This window comes from Furipterus horrens, unplaced genomic scaffold (assembly GCF_987537825.1).
Source record: "Furipterus horrens unplaced genomic scaffold, mFurHor1.1.pri manual_scaffold_6, whole genome shotgun sequence".
NCBI classification, from domain to species: domain Eukaryota; kingdom Metazoa; phylum Chordata; class Mammalia; order Chiroptera; family Furipteridae; genus Furipterus; species Furipterus horrens.
Genome location: NW_028327176.1, coordinates 45,046,097 through 45,063,765, shown reverse-complemented (window position 1 = coordinate 45,063,765; position 17,669 = coordinate 45,046,097). Strand labels below are relative to the sequence as shown.

The 17,669-nt window shown below is 41.9% G+C and overlaps 1 long non-coding RNA gene across 1 annotated transcript; it reads left to right on the top strand.

The window, feature by feature from the left end:
• Positions 1-4,682: 4,682 nt before the first annotated feature.
• On the top strand, positions 4,683-16,026 carry LOC150006066 (uncharacterized). Its single transcript, XR_016511725.1, has 3 exons — positions 4,683-4,765; positions 5,171-5,241; positions 15,797-16,026. It is a non-coding gene; the product is annotated as an uncharacterized LOC150006066 (long non-coding RNA).
• The last annotated feature ends 1,643 nt before the right edge of the window (positions 16,027-17,669 follow it).

The following is a 17,669-nucleotide window of genomic DNA, read 5'->3' as shown; positions in this document are numbered from 1 at the left end:
AAAAGAACTACTCTAAAAACACGACTGTCATTTAGGCAGTGTCTTGGAAATTTAATTAATGTGTATCCAACAATATTATGCAACAGGTCAAATAATTTAGTTCCTTATAGGTATATTTTCAAAATGATTTATTCTGTATGATCATTCTTTCATTAAGCTAGTATTTACAGAGCACATATAATATGTCAGATACTCTTCTGGGTACTAGAGATACAGACTTAAAAAAGAAGACAAAGTCCCTACCCTCATGAACTTATATTGTAGTAAAAGAAATAGAAAACAGGCAATAAATAGTAACAAGACAAAGAGATGAATAATTATATGTTGAGTTCTATGAAAGACATGTATACAGGGCTGTCATAAAGAATAACAGGGGTAGAGGGACATTTAGACATGAAGAGTAAGGAAGAGACAGCCATGTTATGTACTGCAGGAAGAAACTTGAAGGCAAACACATCGTGTGTACAAAGCCTCTGAGCTGTAAAACAGTGTGAATTGTCCCAGCAACTGAAAGAAGTTGGATTTGTGTGGAGAGGGACATGAGATGAGATTGAAGAGGTAGACTGGAGTCAGATTATATAGGGCAAGGGGTTTGGGTTTTGCTCTAAGTGCCATAGAAAGGTACTACAAGAATTCAGACAGAGGAGTGGAATAAGATTTATGTTTTTAAAAATTCACTCTAGATTCTCTGTGGAGGGTGAATTGGAGAGAGGCAAGGAGAAAATTGGGGAGACTAGTTATAAGACTTCTGCATCTCCTTTTACTCATGTAGTGATCCAAGTGTTATGGGAAAAATTCTGTCCCCCTAAAATTCATATGTTAAAGTCCTAATGCCCAGTATTTCAAAATGTGACTATATTTGGAAATAGGGTCTTTAAAGAGGTGATTAAGGTTAAATGAGATCAGCAGGTGGGCCCTAATCCAATATGACTGGTTTCCTTATAAGAAGAGGATACTAAGACACTGACAAGCATAGAGAAAAAGACCATGTGAAGATACAAACAGAAAATGGCATCTGTAAGCCCAGGCGAGAGGCCACTGAAGAAACCAACCCTACCAATTTCTTGATTTCTAGCTTTCAGAATTGTGAAAAAATCAATTTCTGTTAAGCTACCAAGTCTGTGGCACTTTGTTATGTCAGCCCCAGCAAACTGATACACCACTCTAGAGATGGTGGGCTTGGACTAGGGTGGGACCAGTGAAAAGGAAGAGATGTAGGTAGACTGAAAGCTATTTTTGAGGAATAATTGACAGACAGATTAAACTTGAAGAGTGAGGAAGAGGGAGGATTTAAGGGTGACCCATAGAACTCTGATGTCAGAATGGATGATGGTGTCATTAACTGAGGAGGGTTGGTGAGGAGCATATTTGGGGAGAGAAATCAAAAGCTCTTGACTTATTAAATTTGAGATGCCCATTAGATATCTGAGTAGGGATGTGGAGTAGGCAGATGACTTTAGTAAGTCTGAAGGCCAGGGGAAATGTAAGAGATGGAAATATAAAGTTGAATAGTTCTATGCTTATCAATGTTATTGAAAGCCAAGTGAATGAATGAATTGACTTAGAGAGAAAGGATAGAGAAAAGAGCTGAGATCCTTGGAAGACACTCATCGTTTGGATATCTGGCAAAAGAAGAAGTCATTAAAATAGAGAATGAAAAAGAGTAGCCAGAAAGTTAGGAGAAGAACCAGGAGTCTATGATATCAGTCAAAAGAGAAGGTTTAAAGAATGAAGAAATGTTCAACTGTGCCAAATACTGCTGAACAGTTGAGTAGTATGAAGATAGGAAATTGTTTCTTTAATTTGCCAATGTGGAGGCTATGTTGCCCTTGACAAGAGCACTAGAGTGGTGGATGCTGAGGCTAAAATGAAATGGATTAAGAGTGAATGGGAAATAATTAAGTGGAGACACTATATGTAAAAATCTTCTAAAATTTCGGTTTTGGAGAAGAGTAAAGGATGAGACAACAGAGGAAGAGATTAGTGTTGCAGGAGAAGGAGAGATCTGAAAGAGTGAAGATCTTCTTGAGGAGACAGAGGGTGAGATTCTGTGTGCTGTTGGAAAGAGTGGGCATTAACCAGAGAAGGAATAGTTCCCTTAACATGGAAGGAGGTGCTGGTAGACTTAGGCTCCATCTGATGCCTTCCATTGTCTCAGTGAACCAGGAGACCAGGTCATTAGATGTAAGAGGAAAGAGAAGGAAGTTGTTGAGAAGAGAGAAGAGGGAGGAAAGAGCCAGTTTAAAAGATGGTGTATCGGTCCACGTTTGGCAAGAAGCGGATGCCAAGAGAGGAATAGACATGCAATGATTTTATTAATAGAATGATGTATGTGAAAAATGGGGAGGGGACCAGAAGAGGCTGGGAGAGCTGTCAGAGAGTGAAGGAGAGTGGAAAGTTGAGTGGAAGCGTACTAGACTGCCATGAAATCTAGAGAAGGGTTAGCAAGAACAATGGGGAGACAAACTTAGTTATCAGAGGAGTCACCTATTTCTTGTTATCCCTGCTGAGCTCAGCCATTGGCTGGAAGCAGTCCCTGGGAAGATGGTCTTAAGCATCAATGCAGTGATGGACTTCAGAGCACAGCCACTGGGGCCTTTGGTTAATTATACTCCCTGAAATGCATCCTCATGACATCAACAATGGGGAAGATGAACTTATTAGAATATAGTCAGGCTATCAGGCAGTGTTGGGCACCCATCTGATGTCTGTGATGATAATTGAAAGCCATCTTTCCTTGGAAAGTATAATATTCAAATTTAAATGCTTCATGACACATGATTGAGCTCTATAGCTCTGGGTAGATAGTTGGTAACTCCAATATGAACAAATTTTAAACTAACTTCAATGTGACCAGTGATTCTATAGTTTTGAGATCTTGATTTCTCATTTGTTTGTGTTCTAGATTGGCTCCAGAAGTATTTTCTGAGAAAAACTTCATTCTTTCTAGAGTACTGCCTCAGCACACCCTTGGACAGAGATGCGATTGTCGTTGTTCATGAGAAAGTAATGGTCAGGTCCTTAATTCTCATAACAGGTATCAACAGGTAGCTTCCAACAAATTGATTTTTATAAATATTTTTCTGATAGCACAAATAATATGTGTTGAAAATCTGGAAATCACAATGTTGGCCATCTGCCCATATTTCTCAAACTGTCCTAGAGGTCCCCTGCAGTGGGTGGACAGTTCCCTCGTATAGTATGTCCATGGCTCCTTTCTTCAGCACCATCCCTTTCCTGAGGACTTTCTCTGGCCATTGGAGCTTATTTGGCTTGCACACAGGACAGGTTAAAAATGCTGGGGAGTTAAGGCCCCAGGAGCAATTCTCAACAATGGGAGATGAGAGTGGGTGGGTAAATATCCTAGCTCTCAGACCTTTAGTAGGACAGTTCTGAGATATGTTCCATACAGTCTCTCAGAGGGTCTCTAGGGAGATTTAGTTCCAATTGCCCATAGTGGTGACCCATTCGTTAATGCACTCCTTATTGGCTTTCTTCCTTTCTGTTTTACTTTCTCACCACCTTCTAGTGCTTCCTGGGATTATCTCAGAGAACACTATTTAAACTATGACCAGGACAAAGAGGTAGAATTCTACCACCCAGAGAGAGACAGTCAACATTTTATACCCTTCCATTCCTACCCCTGCCTCTCTCTCTCTCTCTTTCTCTCTCTCTCTCTCTCTCTCTCTCTCTCTCTCTCTCTCTCTCAACTGGCTACTTAACCAGTTAATAGTTTATGTCCTTCCTTTTTTTCTCAGTGCTTTGCGCTTACATTGTATTTTGTTACCGATTTTTATTTAACTGTGGTATTACAGACATTTGTGAAATTATGAAAGTTATATAGAAAATAATAGTTAATGATTTTCTAGAATTTCTTTGGATATGTGATAGATTGATACTCTAGCTGGGTTTTTCCAATTTATTGACTTCTGTGTATGACACAACTTGTAGCACACATTTATGGAGGTTGCTTGAAGGATGTGCAGTCCACTCTTTAGCTAATGTGGATTTTATTCTCAGATCCAAATAGGGTAAGTTTACTACTGTGGGTTGAAGTGTTTTGCCTTCCTTTTCTGTCACCTCATAGAACTGCTAATGAAGCTTTGGAGTATCCATAGGGATCCCAGGACATTGCCATAGAAAACATTGCTGTATAGGTTGCTGAAAAGCTGTGAGGACAGCCTGGGACTTCCCTTTTATGAGAATTGGGAGGTAAAAGTGCACTCAGGTCTCAGAACAAGGAAAGGAGAGCTGTTCCTGAGGAACTAATTTTCTTTTATCTTTTGTACAATGTCCATTTTGTTTTCATTTTTACTTTGCTTCTGGGAAGTTCAGACTAATTCATTTCCTACTTTTGTTAATGTTATAAGATCAATGTAAATCGGTGAGTACGAACTTCCCTCCTACTTAATCTTTCTTCTACCTCTCTTTTAGTTTCTCCTTACGCGATTTCTTTATCAAATTACAAAAAAAAAAAAAAACAAAAAACAAAAACACAAAAAACCTTATGTTGGGTGGATTCCTTAAGTCACCTCAAAAAATATTTTAAGGATATGCTGTATGTATATGGCTTTCCCCTCCCACCACTCTTTCCCCTTCCTGTGTGGGGTGTCAAGGACTACACTTCTGGGGTATTTTCCGAGTGAGGGAAGCAGGTCTCTCCCCTCCCATCCCCAGCCAGCCTGGGAGGAACTGGCTGTCTCAGGATCCAGGCGCGCCTCCCCCTGCGGCATGACCCCCAGCAGCGCTCAGCAGCCATTAACAGGTAATTTTGCCCCACAGAGACACGAAAAGCTTCTGCTCAGGCATGTAGATCCGCTTGTGGGAAAAATGAGAAGTGGGCCACCGGTGTAGACATCGTTTCTGACCAGCACCCTACTACTCCACACTCAAGGTGCTGGCAGTCCCTCCCGCAGACCTCTCATCCCCAAGGCCCCGCCTTGCGGCCAGCCTCCCTCTGTGCCATCCCCTCACTGCCACCCCCACCCCCGCCCGCAGTGGGGGAGGGGTGTCACCTGCCCACCACTCTTTTCTGTTCTCTTCCAAATTCAAGTCCCAAGTGCCTTGCCAGTAGATTCTCCAGAGCACCATTTGGAAGAAAAGGGTGGGGGGTGGGGGTGGAAACCCTGCTCAATGTTAACTGTGTTTTTCTCATTACATTTCTGTGAAGAGAATCATTCTCCTGGGCAATGTGCAGGCTTTTGCTGGTGAGGGGAGACAGAATAGAGGAAGAAAAGCATAGTAAGTGATTTATCTAGGTTTAGATGGGTGAAATGGATACATTCATGTGTATTTAAAGTGTGCATATATTTAGAATATTTAAACATTTTAATTAATTGATATTTATATGTATATGTAATGTGTGTTAATACATAAATATGTGTATGTTTGTGTGTGAGTTTATGTCTCAGATCCAATTATGTAATACCCAACTTTAAAAACCTTCCATAGTTCCTTTTTGCTTATTATAAGATAAAGTCCAAACTCTCCCTGGCACAGCCTCCACACCCTCTGGCTTCTCCACCCTTCAGTCCAAAGCACCCCTTCAGTCAGGCCACCGCCCCACACCCACACTCAGGCTCAGACCATGGGAACCACTCACTGGCCCTGCTGTGAACATTGCTCTTTCTCACCTCACAGACTTTCTGCAGGCTGTTTACTCTGACTACAAGCTCCCCCATTCCCTTCCCATCAGGTGCCTGTCTTGGAAACTTCTATTTATTCATCTTGAATGAGCTCAATGTCCCTTCTGAGGTAAACCCTTTGTGATCCCAGCACCTAGCACAGTGCAACCAGCACTAAATGAACTTTCGAGGGTGTCCCACAGTGGCATCAGGAGTGCCTTCCCATCTGTCCCCAGACCATTCATTTCGCAAAAGTGCGCTGCTCCTGGTGATGACTGTCTCTCCCATTACAACCCTCAGAGCAAGACTTGAGCCTCTCCTCTCAAAGTGCATTCCCAGTGCCCTGCGCAGGGTCTGGCACCTACCAGTGTATGTCTTTTGAATGAATGAATAAATGAGTATTTATAGACCACTATGCATGTTGCAGATAAGCTGGAAGCAGAGAAACTGAAAGCAAAATGTTAGAGTCATTGCCCAAGAACAATAATCGGGAGCAGGGATCCAGTCCCCTCCCTGCTCACCCCTTTCCAGGTGACTAGTTCACTCTGGGAAACTGAATTTGATTTGCAGAGACATGGCCATGACCACAGCTCTTAAGGAAGGCAGTGGTAGTTTCTTTTGGGGTCCTCCCTCACTGTCATTATCAGTGGCCTGCGGGTATAATAATGTCACAGTTCCTACAACAACCAGAATAGCAGCAGCAGGCAAGTAGGCCAAGGGTCCCTCTTGAGCCTGAGGGAGACCCCCTGACTGCCAGCTGCTCCAAAAACATCAGCAGAGAAGCCCATCACTGCTGGGTCCAGGGCTCATCCCTCTGAAGCTGCAGATGGCTTGCCTCCTTCCACACATGCCTTGGGGGAAATTCAAAGCCACATTTCTCATTTCTCCCTCTCAGTAACCATTACATGGTCTGATTTTCTGGCTTTCCTGGTTGCTAGATCTGGGCTTCAGGCCTGGTGAGCCCTAAATACACCCAGAAAATTGCAGCAGGGCCAAAGGCTATTGTCGTTTTCTGGAACTGAGAAGTCTTCTAATTACTCTCATTATTATCATATTTTCAACAGCTTCCAAGTCCTTCCTTCCTTCCTTGCATTAAATTCCTAACATCCATCAGTATATATATTTCATGGAGGCGCAGTACTGTGAACAGTAGCTGGTACATAGTAGATACCTTTTTTAATAGAAAGTGAATAAACGATGGAAGTATGAATGAATGAATACCTTCTGCTCAAGGAGCAGTGTGTTAGAACTAAAGGAATGGTAGCAGCAGACCCTCCTTTGGTTGTTTTTTCAATGAGGTTATCTCCCTATAATCTGTGATGGTTCGTCTGGCCCTGTCACAGTGAGGGATTAGGGCTGGAGGAGCTGGTCTCATTCTTCTGGCCTAAGGATTCCAGGATATTGAGGCAGAGGGAGATGGTAATGGAAGGAGCTGAGGGAAGAGGTGGCTGAAAGGACTTCTGGGCATCGCAGTGATTGCCCAGTGAAATTTCCCAAGGAAGCTTACCCCACATTGGCCCAAAGCCTGGGCCTGCCCATCTTACAGAGGAAGTTGGCTGTGACTACACTGTTGGCTCCAAAGTTAGAAACAACGAAGGGAGGATGGGCCCCTCCATGAGGTCAGAGAGGGGGGATTGAAGGTCAAGGAGCCAGGGCTCCTTGTGGCATCCGGTTTTAAACAACTCTGTTTAGAAATAGAAGAGAACCTCTCAGGAAAATGGGAGGCCTCTGGCAGGCCTCCCAGGGCCGAGAAACAGCAAGTTTCTGCCAACTTGTGACGGAAGTGGGAGATTTGTGGCAAAGGAGGAGGGACAAGGCATCAAGGGAGCAGACACAACCCACGGGCATTTTTCCTGGTAAAAAGAAACCCTGCTCTGAAGTAAACATGTTTCTGAAAATCAGGATGGTTTTTATTCTCCCAGGCTGTTGTGCACATGGTCTGCTTCCTGTGAGTGCAATTACTGCCAGGTGTGTGTGTGTTTGTTTTCAGAAAAGGAATATTAGAAGCTATCTGTGGTCCCTGCCTGAGACTGCTTTGGAATAATGGAATGCAAAAATCAGCTCTATTTTTTTGAGTTTCTGAGGCAGGAGCAAGCCTTCTAGATTCTTTCTTCCAGGAAAGGAGGGGAAAAAAAGTGGGAAACACTTTTTCTTCTGGGAAGTGCCTTTTCAAACCAGTAGAGTCAGAGGACCCCTTTGTACTCTGAAATATTGCATTATTGAGGACCTCAAATAACTTTTGCTTAGGTGAGTTAAATTTACAATAGTAGAACTTAAGATAAAGTATTCAAAAATTATTAATTCATTTAGAAGTAACAATAATAAACCCCTTACATACTAATATAATAATGTGTTTATTTTTTTAGAATAACTATTTTCCAAAGCAAAATAACTTAGTGGGAAGAGTGGCATTGTTTTAGAGGTCTGCAAATCTGACTTCATGGAAGACAACTAGATTCTCATATAACCTTCTGTATCAGTGTCTTGTCATATCACATGTCACGTAGCTGTTGGAAAACTCCATTGTTATTTGTGAGAGAAAAAAAGCAATTAACTTTCTAGTATTATTATGAAAATAGTTTTGACTTAACAGATTTCCCCGAGAGGATCTCAGAGGCTCCCAGAGGTCCTCAGAAAAACACTTTAGGGACTGCCGCTCCAGAGAAAATTTTATACTTCTTTCCCAACAGATGTATTCAAACATGTTCATAGTAGTTTTATAAGCTAAAAAAAAACCTCAAGTGTTTATAAATAGTAGATTGGATAAATTGTGGTATATGCATAGTATCAGTGAATCTCACAGACAATATTTTATAAAAATAAAACTGTGATTTCATATTTATAGAGTTCAAAAACACATAAAATATATTACTTATGGATAGAAATATATGGTAAAACTTTAGAGAAAAGGAAAGATGGTGTTTTCTCTGGAGGAGAGGGGAAGGATGCCATTGCTGAGGGATGTACATGAAGATATAGAGACATTTCTGTTTCAGTTATGATGGGCTAGTTATGTTCCAGTAACAAGTAACACCTCAAATCTCAATGGCTCATAAAACAAAGGTTTGTTATGGACAAGCTAATTGAGGCTCCATAAATTGGTTTGTCTCTAGTAGGGGTGTGGGGGGAGAGAACATGACAAATCATGCACTGGCTCTTAAAGTATATCCAGAAGTGCTTACCACATTCTATTGACCAGAGCATGTCACATGGTCATGTGTAACTTCAAGGGAGTGGGAAGTACAATTTGATCATGTCCCCACAAGGATAGAAGAAGGGAAACTGAAACATTAGGGTCATTTGGTATTGTTCTACTATTTTTTTTTTAATTTTTGATTTACTTATTGTTTTTCTATTACAGTTGTCCCACTTTTTCCCCCATTTCTCCCCACACCCAACCCACCCCTTCTCCCACAGTCAATCCCCACCTTGTTGTACATGTCCATGGGTTATTTATTCTAGTTCCTTTACTAAACCCTTCCCCTATTTACCTCCCTTCTCTCCCTCCCTCATGTCCCCTGGTAACTATTAGTCTGTTTCTTGTTTACATGCCTCTTGTTCAGTTTTGCTCATTTGTTTGTGTTGTTCATTAGTTTCCTGTTATTAGGTGATCGTTCTGCTTCTTAAGTGATAGACTCATAGGTATTTGCTTAAGTATTATATACTATATATTAAAAGATAATAAATGTATGCTATTATATACTATATATGTATATATATTATTTAAGATATATACAGTGAGTATAAAATATTGGGAAGAAAGAGAAAAAAGAATAGGCCCTTAATTGTGCTGAACAAATTCATGTATTTAGGTTAAAAAAATGTAGTGGCCAAGAGAGGAAAAGGTGAAAGCAAAATTGAGAAATATTTGGAATTCCTGGAGCAGTGGTCTTAAAGTTGGAATAAACATATTCCCAGGGTCCACGAAGACACTCTAAAGGGTTGCAATACAGATAATAGTAAAGAAATAAATTTCTAGCTGCTCACTTCCAGATGTCCTTTTTACTAAAACTGGTCTCCCTGAGATGCTGTTGTGTTTGGACTGTTCTTGTCCCTCTTTTCTCTTTCACAAATGTCCTTCTCCTATGTTGTTGTTTTTTAAAGAAGAAAGTTATGGTAAATCCTGTCATCTTATTATTTGTAAAAATCTCTGGACTTCAAAGAGCCAATTCAAAGTTCTTAGTTCTAGCCAAGAAGGTAAATTACTCTAAAGATTGGATTACATATCCTTTTGCAAGTCAGATATTATCTCATCATTTTAACAAAAGTGGAAGAGAAACTAATGAACATTTAATATCAGATGACAAATCACTAATAATCTTGTCAACATGTGTGACTTCTGGCACACCAGTCAGAAAAAAGTACAAAGAATTAAGTAACACCATTACGATAAAACCCCTTCATTTTGAACAAGTTTTCTTAGCACCTATTTTTAAAAAGTGAAAATTAAGGGTAGAATCAATGCTGAACCTTCTCTCATTCTAGAGAAAGTAATGCACATATATACTTTTTTTTTTTGAAGCACCAACCACCTCATTAAGGCATTTATAATAAGTGTTACTTTTTTGGATTATAATCTTATCAAAATGTTCAATAAACATGTGATATATCTTTCAATAAATGTGTGACGTTATCTATGTTAGTTTGATGAATTGTGTGCTTCTACTAATTATAATAACTAATTCCAAATGAAAAATTTTTCATGCTATAGACTCATACTATTCAATAGAACTTGAGGCAATGATAGAAATGTTTTCTATATGCTCTGTCTAATATAGTTCCATAAGTCACATGGGGCTATAAAGAACTTGAAATGTGGCTAGCATGAATAAGGAACTGAATTTTAAATTTTATTTAATTAAAAAAAGTTAACCAAGTATGTCTAGTGGCTATAATATTGGATAGCACAGCTTTAAAGCTTTATGGCCACAGAAAAGAAAAATATTAAATCTGTATACATTTTAAGAGAAATATGGTAAGTTGATTAATAAGAGATTTGTATCATATATGTATATTATATTAAGATAAAGTTCTATGGGGAAGAAAAATGAAAATACAAATTCAAGGAGAAAAGGGAATTATGTGATATTTATGATTGTTAAAAAAGAATCCATTTATGGTTTGTTTGCTTGTTGTTTTTTAAATTCTTGCCCAAGGATATATCCATTGACTTTAGACAGAGGGGAAGGGAGAGAAAGAGAGAGAGAGAGAGAGAGAGAGAGAGAGAGAAACATCAATCAGTTACCTCCCATAAGTGTCTGACTGGGGACTGAAACCCACAACCCAGGCATGTGCCCTGACCAGGAATAGAACCTGCGACCTTTTGGTGTATGGGACCATAGTCCAACCAACTGTGCCACATTGGCCAGGGCTCATGGTATTTTTTAAAGGATGATGAAGAATATCAATTCCTGTAACACTTAAATTCTATTTGAATGCATACAAATGGGTGACATAGGTTATTTTAAAATGTTTAAACTGTTAAAATATTTCGAAGTTACAGTGAAATTCAATCTTTTCAGCTATTTAAACTTAAGATGAAAATTTTTATATATCAACACAAAAATGTTTGAGGGGAGTGCATAATGTTTCAATTTTTTTTTAAGGGTTATACAAGCAAAATGCTTGAAAACCCCTGAACTCATGGCATTCACTGTTTCTTTTAACTCTTCTGAGTTTTGTGAATACAACCTAAGAGGTCACTTTAGTGAGTGGGCACTGCAAATGTGGGGGAACATCCCCAAATGTAAAGGCTCACTTACAAATAAGTGTTCTAACAAAAAAACAAAATCCAAACAAAGAGGTCAAAAATACACCCCTAACCCATCTCTTACATACACACACTACGCTCCAACATACTGCCCCCCTGCCCCACCATTCTATACTGGTGATTCTAGTGCAGGAGGTTCATGAACCACTTTTTGAAAAACATGAGTTTAGTTAGCAATGTGGGGTGGTTTGGCCAGTGAGAAATCTCCGGAGGTCGAGTGGCCTCAAAGAAGTTTATTAAGGATCAAAAATTCCATTTGAAGTTGTTTGCATCGCCACAGTATAAATCCCCTTGGCCTGAGCAGCCCTGGGCGGAGTCTGCTACACACGCAAAGGTCTTACATGGGAGTTTGGTTTGGTTTTGATGGACTTCCAGACAAGGTCCTGAGTTCCACCTCTGAGTGCAGACCTGGGACATTTCACACAGATGGCAAAGTGACTCAGACTGAAAGAATTCAGTGGAAGCAGAAACTAGGAGCCAGAAGTGATCCCAAGAACATGAGTCCACTCTCACCCTCCCTGCCAAGAATATGCAGACAGCCGGACACATTAGCCTTCCCATGGAATTGGACCTGAGGTTAGGGTCCATCTGCTTTGCATCTTACAAGACAGGATATTTCCAGCTTGGTTATATCCATTCTAGCATGGCCTCCTGTAGAGTTGCTCCCTTCAGGTGTTAGGATTAGCTCTGCCCATACCTCTTGGCAGCAAGGGGGTAGGAGGGACACCACCAACCCCCTTAGGTGCTGAAGGGAATGGAAAAACATTCCTGTGACCCAGTGAGCACTTCCAACAAAGGTGAGCACTGACAGCCAGAGAGGGGGCGGGCCATCCTGGCAGCAAGGAGAGCTTTGTCACGTTGTGGGAACAGGGATTCCAGATTGGCAGCACTGAGTCAGCCTCTGACTGGTGAGGGATGGGTCCCCCTTTCCTAAGGTTTTCCACTCCCGACTGGGCCCTGTTCAGGTCAGGCAGACCAAAGGGACTGGAGCTCAGCACCAGCCTTGGGACCTGCTCTCAGGAAGCAGCTCATGGCCATGGCACTATTTCAAAGGCTGGCTTCGGACGCTTATCAGCTGGCTTTTGTACAGGCTTAGGCTGAGCTTGCATCAGAGACTGGAAAATGCAAGGGAAGCCAAAACTTTCTTTAAATAGGGCTCAGACAATAGGCAGGATGCTAATACTCCACTTAGGCCTTGTGAAGGAAAATTCAAACCTTAGCCCAGAGTTGGAGAAAAAGACAGACACCTTACAGGACAATGGAGGGCTGAGACAGGGAGTGCAAAGGAAGGCAGGGTCTACACTTTTTCTTTTCTTTGAATGTTGTGCTGGTACCTCTGAATGCCTCAGAGCCTGGTGTCATATCACACAGTGAATGCCTGGGCCAAGCTAAGGGGAGGTAAGAACCAGGAGTGGTGTGGTGACGACTGCTAGAGAATCCTGGAGATTTTAAACTATAATGAGAAAGAAAGAGGCAAACATTGAACTCCTGCAGGAAAATTCTATAATAATCAATCATTCTCAATCTTTATTGTAATGTAACTCACATCACCATTACCTGCATGACTCACTTCTATGGACCTTACCAGATTTTGACATGACTGTCAAATTTGTGTGCAATTCCTGGCTCCCTAGCCTTAACTCCATGGCTTCTTCCCCAATTTAGGAGCACAGGAAGAATACACGTAAGAGTATTGTCATTATAAGGTAACCTGGAATTGCTCTAATTCATTAAAACACTACATTCTTTGCCAGATCGAATATGAAACGAGGTTGCATCTCTTTGATCAGTTCCGTTAGTCTGGCTCCAGCTTCAGCCCCTCTATTGCAAAGACAGCCTTCTGTCTTTCTCAATGTCGCTATCCTGTGACGAGCCTAAGAAGTCCAAGTTCCCAGAATGCTTATGTGAAACTCAAACATTACTCCTGGTCTCATAGGCCACTGGCGCCCCCTCAGAGGCCTGCCTTGAGGTTAGGGGGCTCCTCAGTCACTGCCAAACACAGGGGTCTTAGACTGCCGCCAAAGTCAGAGGGACCAGAGTCTGAACAACCAGCTCCCACAATTGTAATTGCTGCCAGTTTGTAATTCCATGACCCCACTGGAGCCTCAGAGCCTTCCCTGGTTGCTCCCACCTCCTCTGTGCCCCTGAGGTTGTGACTCCTCTTGTTGCCGATCTTGGAGTTAGTGGCACAGCCAACAGCCCTGGAACAGTTCTCGCTGGCAGTTGTCCTTTCAGCACAAAACATGACAATCCCTGCCCCCTTCAATGTTGTGCTCAGCTAAGGCTGCTGCCCAGCTGGAACCACAAGGATCCACTTCCCCGGGGCCAAGGGCAAGAAAAGCATGTGGAGATAGGTTCCCATGTCTGCCCTTGGACAACTGAGGACCACAGTTCCCTTCTTCTGCATTCCTATGCCTCAAGCTCACACCCAGTTCTTTTCACTGAATGGGTGATGTGTCTCCAAGGAGACAAATTCCTTTGGGTTTCCTCTGTAACAAAGTCCTTGGAATCCATCTCACAGCCAAGGGGTTTTAACTCAGTCTTTGAGAATTGCTGAACTTAAAGGTGGGCCCTCAGCACATGTGTCTCCTCAGCCCAAACCACACCAAACTCTGGAACTGTCCCCCATCTCGTTCTTAGGGGTCCGTGACATCAGCCATGAACACTGGCTAAAGGTTGTGTTAGTTAAGAGTTCCACTAACTGCTTTAAAAAATTAAACCCAGATTTCAGTGGCTTTCCACATTAGAAGTCTACTTATCACTCACAGAAGAGTCCAGTGCCAGATTCCTAGTCAGCAATTGGCTTTTTGTCATGTGGTAACTTCCACTGTGCGAATCTTTCAATCTCTGGACCTGGAAATTCTCTGCATCTAACTGTCAGATATAGAGAAGTCACATACTCTTTTTCTTCTTCTTTTTAAAAATTGTGGTAAAATATACAGAAAATTTACCACTTTAACAACTTTTAAGTGTATAGTTCAGTGACATAAAGCACATTTACACTGTACAACCTTCACCACCACTAACGCAGGCGATTGAGTCCGGGGATCTCAATTGTTCATTCAGATAAGCTGAAAAAACCACAAGGAGGACTGAATTGAACAGACATGGCCTTTATTACTCACATTACAGAGAGCACCAAGAGCAACAGATCAGTGAAAGAGGACCGCACCTCCCTGAGTCTGAGACTTATTTTAAGGCGTTCCAGACGAAGGAGGCACGTGTACCTCAATGTGTATGTGCAGAGAGTGCAGAGAGAAAAATAGTCAAGAGACAATCACAGGACAAGAAGTCACTTCCAAAGGGGGATAAGGAGCGAATTGCAATTCATTTCCAAAACAATATGCATTCCTTCTGGCTGGGGTTCTCCAGCCAGCCTTCCATGATGGATGTTGGAAGAGCCGAGTCCAGCACAACAGCACGCCACCAGCCATCTCCAGAACTTTTTCACCTTGCCAAACTGAAGCTCTGTACCCATTAAACAACAACTCCCTGTTCCCGCCCCGCCCAGGCCCCGGCAACCACCATTCTGCTTTCTGTCTCTATGAATTTGGCTACTCCAGGTATCTCATATAAGTGGAGTTATACAATATTTGTCCTTTATGATTGACTCATTTCACTTAACATAATGTCCTCAAGGTTCATTCATGTTGCAGCATGTGTTAGAATTTCACTTCTTTTTAAGGCTGAATAATATTCCATTGTATGCATATACCACCTTATGTTTATCCATCTGTCAGTAAACACCTGGGTTGTTTTTACCTTTTATCTATCCACACCCTTCTCTTAACCATCTTGACCTGCAAATGACACATGTCATTTCTGATCACACTCTGTAAGAGAACCTACTGCATGGCCCCACCTACTTGCAGGAGGAGCCAAGAAATATAATCTCTGTCTGGAAAACCACTTCCCAGAAACAATCCAGCCCATAGAAGGTGAGGCACAATTTCTGGGTGGACAACTAGCTGTCCCTGCCACCATATACCTTTGCAATTCCTGCAACAGGTATTTACTGTGGCCCAGGAAAAATATGTCTTTACCCCCCAGTTTCAGTTCCTTACACGACAAAGTTTTTCAGGTCTAAATGCACTGTCAGCTAATGACTATAGCTAACATATTTGTACTCTTTTGCAGTTTCCATGTCCTTTTCATATGGCGCAGTCGTTCAAATTCTGATTCTGTCTCTGTTGCTTTCTCACTGGGTGGCGTTTGTAGAGCCCTTTGTGTGACAATAAGTTAAACAAATAGTAGTTATTAACCTTCACAGCAACACAAGGTATGCATTATTTTCTCATTTATATAGATGAAAATAATGAATCTAAGAAAGATATAGTAACTGTTCAAAGTTACCCTGATTATAAATGGTGACTCCATCTCTCTGTCTATTCTGCTCTCCTAGGGAGCTATCATCATGGTTTTGAAAAGAAATCCTAATGTTCTTCAGAGAATACTTTGAGCCCCCAAGCCAAACTCTGCTTCCAGAATGCCCTTCTTGTACTAGAGCTGGGGAACTGTCCGCTCCAGGACCTGAGCTGAGTCCCACTGGAGAATTCGGCAAGGGAGGAAGAAGAGGTTGTGTCACTCAAGCCTGTCCTGTGCTCCTGGCCCCAAGAAGGTTCTCAGGATTAAAAAAAAAAAAAAAAAATTGCTGCTGCTACTACTTTCCAGCCACATTTGAGCTCCTCCTTTGTTTAGGTCCTGGGGTTATAAGTAAGAATAAAGAATGCTCCCTCTCCTCCAAAGAACACATCATCCAACCAATGAGACAGACATGTGAACACTCTCATATCATATGACAAGCAATATGGAGTGATGTACAAAGTGCTATGGAAATCCGGATGAGGGAGTAATTAATTTTGCCTGACATGTTGTGGCAAACCATGACAAGAAGGTGACATCTGAGCTGGGTGTAGACAGCTAAGAGAGGATTTGGGGAAGAGCTATTTTAGATAGAAGAAACAACAAAGTCCCAGTGGTGTCTAAGAGCATGGTTGTTTGAGGATAGAGTAGGTACTGTGAGGGCAAAGCGTGGGTGGAGACAGGGTGGGGAAGAGAAGGGGTGAGGCCAGGGGTAAAGGGTCATGATTCTGCAGATGAAGCAAGGAGACTTTTTTCCTTTTTTTAAGATTATTTTTTAATCACAATTGATAGACAATATTACATTACTTTCAAGTATACAACATAATAATTAGACATTTATATATTTTATGAAGAGGCAAGATTATTAATTGGAGGCAAATATGACCAGAACCATCTAACACAAAGCTTCCTCTGGCTGATTAGCCTATTTTATTCTGAGCCCACTCATTCCTAGATGGCAGACCCACCCCAGCCATGCTAGGGTCAGAAAAGAGACCACCTAAGGATATCCATATTGTCACAATAACACTTTCTTCTTTATAGGTGTTGAGGGACATGTAACAGACTTTCCTCTTTTTAGCTTATAGGGTCAGACTAAGGTGAACCCCAAGTTGGTCACTGGAAGCCAGGGTCTCTATCTGATACCTGCAAAGACAGAACTGAAACCTGGGGATACCAGGACCACTGTGACTTCTTCCCCCTCCCCTGGACTGAGTGTGAAAGAGGCAGGGGAGACGGGGAGAAGGCAGGAGAGGGGATAGTGGAATGGTGTCAGGATCCAGTCCCTATTGTGACCAGCACTCTCCTCACACGAGCACTGGCTCCCCCAGCCCCCAACATCAGAATGTGAGTCTCAGATTTGCTTTACTAAGTAATTTACAAATAGAGGCAGAGAGCAAAGGAGTTCTGGGTTAACAGTGGACCTGTGGTGAGAAATCAAGACCTGAAGACAACAGCTGCTATGCTCAAGAAGCCAAAGCCCATTGTACCACAGGAGGATGTGGACAGGATGCACTTGGTCTGGGAAGGGCCCTGGAAGCTCGGGTCCTCCCTGTGTGGACACAGGCAGGCCTGGGTGTGAAGCTTAACTCTTTACCTCTGCGCAGCTTTGGGAGACATTAATCTATCAGCTTTATTATCTGAAAAACACCTCACAGGATGGCTGTTCTGATTAAGTAACAGCATTTAAGTGTAGACTTCTTTCTCTTGGTTCCAGAGACCATTTGGGTTTACAATATTGTCGATGATATGTTCTGCAGGTCAGGGAAACTGGGCCTTCATGTGCCATACTCTCCAGGCTTTGCCTGCCCAGAGCTTAGGAACATGCAAAGTAGCTTACCTCAAACTACTTTTCCTCCAGGCCCCTTGATTTGATGGCACTTATGCCAGCAGAAGTGTGGAAAAGGTCAAAA